This window comes from Euprymna scolopes, chromosome 16 (genome assembly GCF_053919585.1).
Source record: "Euprymna scolopes isolate OS-2025 chromosome 16, ASM5391958v1, whole genome shotgun sequence".
Taxonomy (NCBI): domain Eukaryota; kingdom Metazoa; phylum Mollusca; class Cephalopoda; order Sepiida; family Sepiolidae; genus Euprymna; species Euprymna scolopes.
Genome location: NC_136497.1, coordinates 36,718,639 through 36,729,359, shown reverse-complemented (window position 1 = coordinate 36,729,359; position 10,721 = coordinate 36,718,639).

The window sequence follows — 10,721 nt, the reverse complement described above, 5'->3', positions numbered from 1 at the left end:
CCACGACATTGGATACGGTAATTAGGCGAAGATGCTCAGGATCGATCATAGCCGTCACTTCGGTGACATACGACCAGTACTGGCGGGGTTCGCGGCAATCGAAGAAAGTGTGATCAGTCGTTTCTACGGCCGTTGTCCCACAGCGTGGACAATCAGGTGACTCAAAAAACCCGTATCTGCATTGTATGCTGTTGAGTGGTATGACACTTTTAATTAAGTGTCAAAAGGTTGACTGGCGAAGTTAATTAAACAATAATTAATTAAATTATAATATTAATTGTTTTATTGAACAGTATAAAATTTGTTAAGGTAGCCAACATTTTTTAAGAACCAAGTGTAATAAACTGTCATTGACTGCAAAGAGATGGCGACCTTGGCAAGAACAGGATTTGACCTATAAATCTGTCAATAAAACAAAAACCATCTGTAGGTGTATTGACCTTTCAAAATTATAAACAAATTATATAAGTAAAATTAATTCGGTTTGGAAGTCCGACATTTTAAGTGCAAAGAAATTGGGAATGACAGATAAACCAAAAACAAAGTGCAGACGTTTGCACCTGCTGAAAAATCATAATTTATCAAATTATAAACAATAAATATATTTTTAAGTTGGCAATCATTTCTGGATCGGCCTAACTTGGAATTGAGTACAAGCTTGGCACAAGGACTGGGCGGCTATACATTATTCATCAACTAATCACAGAATTGCTCCGTATAGCCCCTCCCAATGATTGCAACTAATTGGCCGATTATCTAAAACCAATCAAAGGCTAACCCGAGTGATTGTTACGACGATAGCTATTAGTCGGCAATCCCCATTGGCTGGCCAATCAGACACTGATTGTTCAAGTATTCGGGCCAATAAATAGAGGATACCCAAAGCGAAAAATCGAGTTGGTTCATTTTTTTGCCGCCGCTTAAAGAACCAAATCCGTTGCCATTCTTCATCAACGCTGCTTAATTGCAGTCAAGAGTTTCTAAGAAAACTTTATTCCGCCAGTCAACCACAATCACTCCCATTGCGTGGTTTTGAAGATTGTGTTAATAAACGTTGTTATTGTTTATAACAAACGCTTTCAGACATTTTTCTTTGATTGCTTGGCAACTTTTCTTCCCTCCAGCAACAAATTCAACCTTCGTCGACTGGGCCATACTCATCTCTTCTTTCTACGGATCTTAAAGCAACGTGGGCGTGGAAGGAAACAGAGAAAGACCAGCCAACGTATATGGTAATCACGAAACCATCGGCCAACTCGGGTTCGTGAAGATATCGTACCACAGTGGAAGTGCATTCCGGCAATCGCCAGGTCAGAGAGAACTTTAAACTGTTCAGATGACTCGAACCTGGCGCCAAGCTCGACGTGGAGCGGATCTCACTCTGCTGCCAACCTAAAGGCGCGCATAGCGGGTCGTCGGCGGCTCCCTTCACTAGATAGCAGTCACAAGGTCGCTGGACATCGGTAATCGTTTTAGCGCGGCTCGGCACACTTTCATGTAGGCAGATTCTCACCGCGGCCTGCGACGACTCTCGATAGAAAGATCGAGAACGAGGTCGGGGAAGGCGGCAGTAACATCGAGGTGCAACGATTGGTCATCTTGCATATAGTGGCTCAGGAAGGCCAGCCTCTTAGCGTCTCGATGACAAGCCTCCCTTACACGGACGTTGAATACATACCTGTCTGCTCAACCAGTGTCTTCCTCTGTCCTATAGAAGCGAGGACAAGATTTTGACGAGCGCTGTAAGGTGTTGTGCAGGCAGGGGAAGTACGGGAGTTGGTACAGGATGAGAGGGAAGAGGTAAGTGGCACACACCTCAGCTCTACCCTTTAAGGAAAGTTTCCTAGGAATCTACGAATTGACTGCAGCCTTCACCGTTAACTGTACCTTCAATCAATTTTTGTCAAGCTGGAGAGTCGGTCCGAACCACACGCCGAGGATCAAAACCGGACCATCTGTCCAACTGAAGGGCGCCGGGTGGTTGGCGTTGCCACTCCAGGCACCCAACCGCTATCCTGCCGACTTGCAGCGGTTTATCTTGGCCACTGTCATTTTTTCGTACCGAGCGAGCGCGTCAGACACTATGTCGATGTCTCTGAAGCTCGATACAGAGACCGTGACATCATCGGCGAACGCGGATACCTTGGCGGCTGAGCCACGGGGTATTGCAATTCCGCGCACTGCCGAACTTGCCTCCCAACGCCTCAGCTTGCGGATGAGGGGCGACAGCGGACAACCCTTATGTACCGACTGAGAGATAACAAAGGGTTTCGAGCGATTTCCGTTTATTTGCACAACGGCTGTGGGCTGTCGATACATCACTGAGATCCACTTGCAGAAGTCCGGTTTAAAACCGGCGACCTCTAAGACAGATGCCAAGAAACGATGGTCGACCCTATCAAAAGCTTTGAACTGATCTAAGTTGATCAGCGCGGCTTCTTTGTCGTCATCTATCCCTCCCTCTAGGTTCGTGCGTATCAGGTGCAAGTTGTACCGAATCGATCTCCCCTTCACAGCGAAATTCTGTTCCGGTTCAATCAACTTGGCTCAAATCTTCAACTCTGTGTGTAGCAGAGTTATGGGCCTGTAATCGTCTAACTCTTCCCCAACGTACCCATCACTTTTCCTCAGCAATGTGATCATTCGCTTTGTGACTTGCCCCGGGATGGATCCCTGAGCAAACCAATGGTTGAACTCATCCGTCAGAAGAGGCAGAAACATGGGCGACAGACTCGAATACAGTTCGTATGGCAAACCATCGAATCCCAGAGATCTGTCACAGCTGACCTGCTTCAGCGCAGTAAAAACCTACCGCTCCGTCACCCGGCCCTCGCAACTAGCCGCTCGAGGGGGGGAGAGTCAGCCAAATAGTCGCTAAACTCAAGGACGGGAAGATCGGGCTGCTGCATATAACGGTCCTCGAAATGTTCTCGAAACCCCTCGCAGATCACCCGAGTCGATTCCAGGATGCATCCATCTGTATGTCTTACCTTTGCTATTTACTTGTCCGAGCCACGCCTAGACATTTCCCGACGCGCGTCAGTGTTGGAGTTGACTGCTTCATTGCCTATATTTCTAAGCCTAGCTCTGACTACTTGACCTTCATAACGCTCGCTATTCTCACGCAGAAGGTCCTCCATAGCTTGTTCCTGACTAACCCTATCACCCTCCCCTGTACCCCGGGCTATTTTCTGCTCTAGGTTCTTCTTCCTCTTTGCCTTATCTAATGTGTGGCGCTGGGCATACTTGACAAAGAAGGTTCTAATTTTTGCTTTTAGGCCTAACCACCACTTACTCCCTGTAACCGCCCCCACTAGTATTTTTTGAATTAATTCTATTAGCTTCTCTTGGCAGTCTTGTATCTCCAGAAGGGAGGTGTTTAACTTCCAGTGAGCCACTAACTTAGGCCTATTTCCTGGCTTCAGCCGGACAATAATTAGTTTATGGTCCGTCTGGCCTAGCCAAGTGAAGTTGGGACAAGATAAGAAGTCTACTACGCCTTTCCTAACTAACATCCTGTACAAGTAAGTGTTTGGATAGGAGGAAACGCTATTAGTCCACGTCCACATCTCCCACCCGGATGCTCGACCCGAAACCTGTCGACCAGACCGCATGTACCCATCAGATCAGCCAGGCTGGACTCGCACCTCTCCGATTCGATAGCATCTCCTCCTACCTTATCAATCTCGGGGTCTAAGATGGTGTTCCAATCCCCTATTAGCACTACCCGCTTCCGACAATCTACAAACGCGTCAAGCTGACTGAAGAATAGGACCCTGTCACGAGCGGTGCTGGGCGCATGAACCGCGATCACCCGAAACACAGAATCTTTTACGGCAACATCGGCCACCACCACCCTGCTCACCGCATCCCTATGAACAACGTCGAGCGTCGCGATAGGGTACGTTTTACCAGCACGGAAACTCCCTTCACCCGCGGGCTTCCATATGCTGAGGAAACCTACAAAATCTCGGACCAGCACCTGACAGTCCACAGAGGAAACGAAATGCATCTCCTGAATCGCAGCCACATCAACTTCGAGGGACAAGGGGTCGTGCGTAGGCGAGCCGCCCGGCCCGATGATCTCAAGCCCCTCGCATTCAAACTAGCCAAATTTAAAACCATGGTATCTACCTTAGCGTATGTCACACTCAGGTCGGAAGTCAGCCGGGAGATGACGCCGACGTTATGTGCCATGCTCAAATTTGAGGGGATATTTACATTTTTCCCCTCTATCTGTTTGTAATCGATCAGAAGTTTTAAGATTTTCGTCTACCGATGGGAAATGTCTGTTACCATAGATAGAGGGTCTGCATAACATAGTTCCTCGGGGGCTAGGGCTTTTAAATTGGTTGATCTGTGAGAGGAAGAGGAGTCTCTCCATTCCCTCGGTTCATTATTTTCCTTTTCTTTTGGGGGTGGTGGCTCAGTTTGCATTGGTGTGGGGACAGGTGTTTGTGTAGTGCCTGGTGTTGGTACTGGTGTAGCGTCTGGTGTTGGTGCGGTGTATTGTGTTGGTGTGTTATCTGGTGTTGGTATGGTGTCTGGTGTTGATGCGGTGTATTGTGTTTGTGCGGTATCTGGTGTTGGTATGGTGTCTGGTGTTGGTGTCACGTTTGTTGCTGGTGCGGTGTCTGGTGCTGATAAGGTGTCTGGTGTTCGTGCATTGTCTGGTGTGGGGGTGGAAGTGGGTTTTTTTTTGTTTGTGGTGGTGTATGTTCACAGGGAGTGGGGGCCACCTTTTCTTCCCCTTTTCTTCTTTTATTTATTTTTTAAAATCCTTTCGAATAAACCGGGGAGCGGTGAGGTTGAGTTCTTCTCCCTCTCACTTGTGGATTCATCCTCAGAGAAGCAGCCTTTTTTCCGCTTGATCACCGTCTCGATTAGTGTGAGGACCGTTGGTTGTGTCTTCTCCTCTAGTTGCTGCTGCTCTCGCTGGTGTCGTTGCTGCTGCTGCTTCTGCTTCTGCTGCTTTCTATGCTACACTTGCTGCTCTTGCTGCTGCAGTAGTTATTGTTGCGGCATCTGTTTCCGCGGCATCGGCTGCGGTGACTGTTGTTGTTGCTGCATTTGCAGAATCTGCTGCATCGATTTTGGGGCTGGTGGTGGGACGGTGGCAGAAGGGATTATGGACTTCCGTTTTTGTCTCGCTACCGTGCTCCATTCTTCCCTCTTGGCCTCATGGGTGGTTTGAGTTTGCCTTGGAGCTGGGGTTGGTGCCGCGGTTGCAGAGGTTGTTGCCGCCTGTTTTGGCGCGGGCGCTGTTTCAGGGGTTGTGACCGCCTTTTGGGTCCTTTGATTAGGGCAGCTCCTAGCCATGTCGCCCTTCTTTTGGCAGAAGCAGCAGTGAAGACGACGACCCTCAACCACTACAGTCATGCTGCCACTCTTGCATGTCAGCACTCTCCCTCTTCAGCCTCATTTATATTGTGTAGTAGCCCAGGTGAGTCCCAGTTTTTGACCGTACTGGGGTCACCTGTTCAAATTCTTCTGGCTGAAGAGGGACCCTAGCAGTTCTGCAGGTATTTGGGTTGGCACATTAAATACCTGCACCCAAGTCCTTCTGTTGCCCTAGTATTCGGGCGTTAGTTTGACTCTCCTATGCTTTATTTCTTGGAGGGAGAGTCTCTCCGCATCGTCCTTGGTGGGTAGGAGGATGTCCCACCTGGCGAAGCTCCTCTGCTACAGGTATAGTACCAAGATAGTAAGATTGTGGAGGAGCCCCGCCATGTCTTCCTTCTTCACCCCCAGGAGGCGGTTTTCCGGTACATCGGAAATGACAAGGGACAGGACTCTGCTCTCAATCGCCTCTCAGGCACCCGGTATGGGTTTTATATCTGCCCCCTCTATGTATTGTACTTTGTCAGGTACAGGTATCTATGCTCTTGAGGGAACTGTTGTTTTTCTACGGTCTTCCCCCACGCAGACCCTCTTGGTGATGTTGGTGTTGGTATGGCGTCTTTGGTAGGGGTAGACCGTTTTTGGTCTTTTATGGATGTCGCCCCCGCCTGTTTATTGGCGACACTCTCTGCCTCCTCAGATTTCTTAGTCTGTCCTTTTGTGGGAGTGTCGCTTTTGGGGACGGCTCCCTTTTCAGTGTCTTTTGGGCCTGACTCTCCTTGGTTAGAGTCTTTTTCGGGAGCAGATTCCTGTTTTGGGGAGTCGGTCTCTTGGGGAGCGTAACCTTTTTTGTTTACTTTGAGGACATCTGCCTTTTCCTCGTTTGTGAGGTCCAGGCGGTATGTCCTCTCATTTTCTTGATCTGCTCCCTTTTGGTGGAGCAGCCCTCCTGGGGAGTGCTGTCCCCTTTATTGTATTTTTGGCCTAGCACATCCTCCTTGTTGTGGTCGGAGTGAGATTCTACGACCGATTTTGGTTTTGCTCCCCTTTTGAGTGAGTCGCCCTCGGGGCAACCTGTTAGTAAATTTTCCCTCTCCTGGGGAGCATCTAATGATGCCATATCCGGGCGGTACGCCCCGTTAGTGGTTGTTTTTGCTCATCCTGTTGGGGAGTCGTCCTGGTTGGATGTATCCATATTGGTGGCCCCGGGGCTGGGGGTGTCCGTTTTGGTTCCCCCTTCTTTTAAAAATCACCGAAAAGAGTGACATGGAAACGGCGTCCAAAGTGGGGAGCCGACTAATTGAGTTAAAATAAAACGAAAATTGTGATGATTCTGAATAGATGAGATGAAGCTTGCTAAGTTTTATCATTTGGCTTCTTCGAATTTCTGATCTCATCTTAGAGAGTATTTTCACAATATTTCGATCGGTTCAATCCTCGACCTTTTCAGAAGATCCTTCTAGAAATCGAAAACATTTTTTTTTTAAATTTCATCGACTAAAATGCTGTAGAAAAAAAATCTTAGATTAGTACAATAGTCCAAATATATATATATATTTTTTAAATACGAACATTTTCGCAGTTCAACTTACAGGTATTAATTATATGTTTACATATTGATAAAAAAAAACATGGCACGCCACATTTATTTACATATTAGTTAAACTAAGAAAAGGTTTCAGGTTCAGATTAGACGATCAGCGATTAAAGAAAAGTTATCAATGAAGTCAAATGAAAAATACGATACAAGTTTTATAATAGAATTCCAGATCAAGAAGTATAAGAAAATGTAAATAAATAAACAGTTTGAACTTTTAAGAAGACAGCTGTATATGCAAAAATGTATTAACATTAATTCATTCTATATGCGTTTCTCCTGATGAGCATTAAATGAAATCTTCAATTAAAAACAAGATAGACAAATGGGCGGCTTTTAATAACATCTACTCTTAGTCATTTCTAATTTTGAATTCAACTCGCCTGATTTAAATGGTTTCAATAATATCCGCATTCAATAAATATTTTTTTATTTGTTTTTGTATTTCTTGTTCATGACGTTATTTGTTGCGTTCTTTAGTTGATTATAAGCTTAATGAAGTTTTTGTTTGATTCGGAGTTCATGGGGATTTAATTTTAAAAGACAGCCATCAGAAAAATAAAGGTAAAAAGAAATAGAAAAAGAAAAATATGTAGGATTTATGTTCATTTCTAATCACGCATTGTTAATTAGAAAATAATTATACAAAGAAAAACCGGCGCAACCTAAGTGCTACACACATAGATGTATACGAGGCAGGCACATACTTTGGTTTTAGCTAACAATTATTATGCATTTTATTTGGAGACACTAATAAACAATAAATTCCCATACAAATATGAACACGCAAACACAAACTCACGCACGCATATATATATATATATATATATATATATATATATATATATATATATATATATATATATATATATATATTTGAAGTCATCGATATACAGTCCTGTTTCGTTGTATCACAACTCATCAGTGCCGCTAGACTAGCATCTCTCCCTAGCCAAAGATTGAACCTAGAACCGTCGTATTGACAGTCGGCAATTCTCCCACTCGACCACAGAAGTTACGCCCGCAAATAACTCGTCGGAATGTTTATTTAAATAGACATCGGCCACCACTTTTACAGTGCTCGAACCGCATGTTTGTAAACAAACACACGACGAGCTTCGCATTTTTCAGCCAATTAAGTAACAGATGAGATTACTTACGACAGTGCCATAGTCAAATTGGGGCATGTTTTATCGGTTAGAAAATACCGGTTCTTTTTTTATTAATTGTCATACTATTTAAACAGCAGAATAGTATAATAGCTTTCAAAAGTCTGCTGATTTTCAAGTAGTTTTGTCGCAGAGAACCATTATGCAATTTGGCTACGATTACACACCCACAAACACACACAAACACACACACATATGTATATAGTTTTGTGCAATTTTATAAGTTCTAAATTTAAGTTCTAAAAAATTCCAACAAAAACCTAACAGCCAACCATGGTTCTCCGTAGAATATATATATATATATATATATATATATATATATATATATATATATATATATATATATATATATATATATACACACACACATATATATATATATATATATATATATATATATATATATATATATATATATATATATATATATACTGAATCAAAAGGATGCAATGTTTACCTGATATACGCAATGGTAAATTATAATCTAAATACCAGTATTTATTTATAGATAATTTAATCCCAACCGAATAAAGAAGCTTAATACGGAATAGAGAGCATAGCTTATTATAAGAGACAGAAAATTAAAACAGTAAGTTGAACTTCACAATCAAAAATATTCTTCGACTGAATACTAAAAAAAAAAACTTGCAATGCCCTTATTCCGCGGACTTTCAAATAATGCTATTCTTGCTATTCTTCTTATCAAAGAATAGAATAAAATCGGCAAGTTTAATTTTTAGCAATGCTAGAATTTGCTGGTTATGGCATTTAGTGAAACTGCAATTTATTGTAGTCATAAATTGCCAGGAAAAACAAGGGTAAAATGTCGGTTATATAAATCAATATAAAAACCAACCGCGCATAATATTTCAGCTTGCATGAAAATTCTGTCAAGATTAACCGAACGGCAAAAATAGTTCTTTAGATTGAATAGAGTTTAAATCCAGTGTGATGTTGCATATATTCCGGTTGGCAACTTTTCAAAACAACTGAAATAATGGCCATTATTTTGTTTTTTTCGGACAGTGCATAAGCCCAAAGAGAAAACCAGCATGCCATCTTTCATCCCCGACTTAATTAGAAAGATTTCAATTTAAATTCTCTATTCAGAAGCAAATAAATGTTCAACCAGTATCGGCGTATATTGAACGATTTCGAAGCTAACGGAGTTAATGTCATCGGAGTTCGCCGCTCTCAAAGTGGTGAGAGATGTACGCTTAGAGACGCACTTCGGATATTTCCCCTCGAGGCATGACGTGATGCTCTCAAGAATGTATTGAAAATGTTAAGTATAATGTGAAAACAGGTGGCTCGTTTTTATAAAACAATCTCTGTCTTCGTAGCTTTTAGATTTTCTTTGTGTGATATAAAATGATAGGCGACCTTACATTAAAACCACATATATTGATTAATCACCACAATAATCCGTTCCTGATCTGTTCCCATTGTGTCTGCGTTTCAAACTTTATTTTCTTTCCTAATAGTACTGCTAGTATCTATCCAATGTTAATGTTGATACGCCGCACATTAATAGCAATCTGAAACTTTTGCTTTTGATTTGAACATAGAGGGCAATCTAAATAATTTGTTAAATACATTAACTTTCAAAAATATTTCCACATCACAAAATTTTTTTCAGATTTTCAACCCATTTCTTATCATATACATTAAAAATTAATTAGTTTATGTATCATCGAGAGCTTATGTGCTATTATCACGAATTCGATCAAAATAATTGGAATTAGGAAACAAATATGAAACAAAAACTCACTCCTCATTAGTATTTAATGAATAAAATTTCCCAAATTTATAACCAAGGAAAACAAAAATGAGGAATCAATATTTTTAAAAGTAATTCTATTTCGTTAAAAATACAAGTTTAATGAAAAACGAATATTAGATTATTAAAACCGTGAGACAATATCATCGATATGCGAATTGAGGAATTCCCGACGATTTCCGATATATAAATATCTTTAAAAGTGAAAGTTTACTTAATTTACATATAAAACTTAAAACCAAGTGCCGGTATGTATTAATCCTTTGCCATATAAAAATTAGTAAAATACCACACCAAAGTGTAAGTATAGAGCTAAATACTGATTTAAATAAAAGCCGACGAAAATATCATCAGAAACAAAGTGTTTTCCACTGGATGAATGCATTGCAATACAAACACACGATTAATTTAATATCCAGCACGACTGACTTCCATTTGTATTGGAAGTTATCCGACTCTCAAAACGAGAGCAAATCTTTTTTCTACTTTCGAGATGTTTAATTTAATGCTATTTAACAACACCCCCTACCAAAAAAAATCATAGCTGGTATTCCTTTTCTGCTTAAGAAATATCTGCATCATTCTATATACGTTATATAAATGTCGAAGATGTTTAACGTCATTGGCTTTATTTTCCTCTGTTTACTGACATTCTATATATTGTTTACAGTTGTGTTTATTTTACTTAGTTTCACACTTGCCTTCTACATATGGATACCATATGTATTAGTTACATGTGTTTCAGCAGTGGCTCCATCTATTTATCGCCTGTAATTTTAATAGCCTTTACAAAACCTGCTGTAAAATACGCAGCTAAACATTAAATGAGATATAT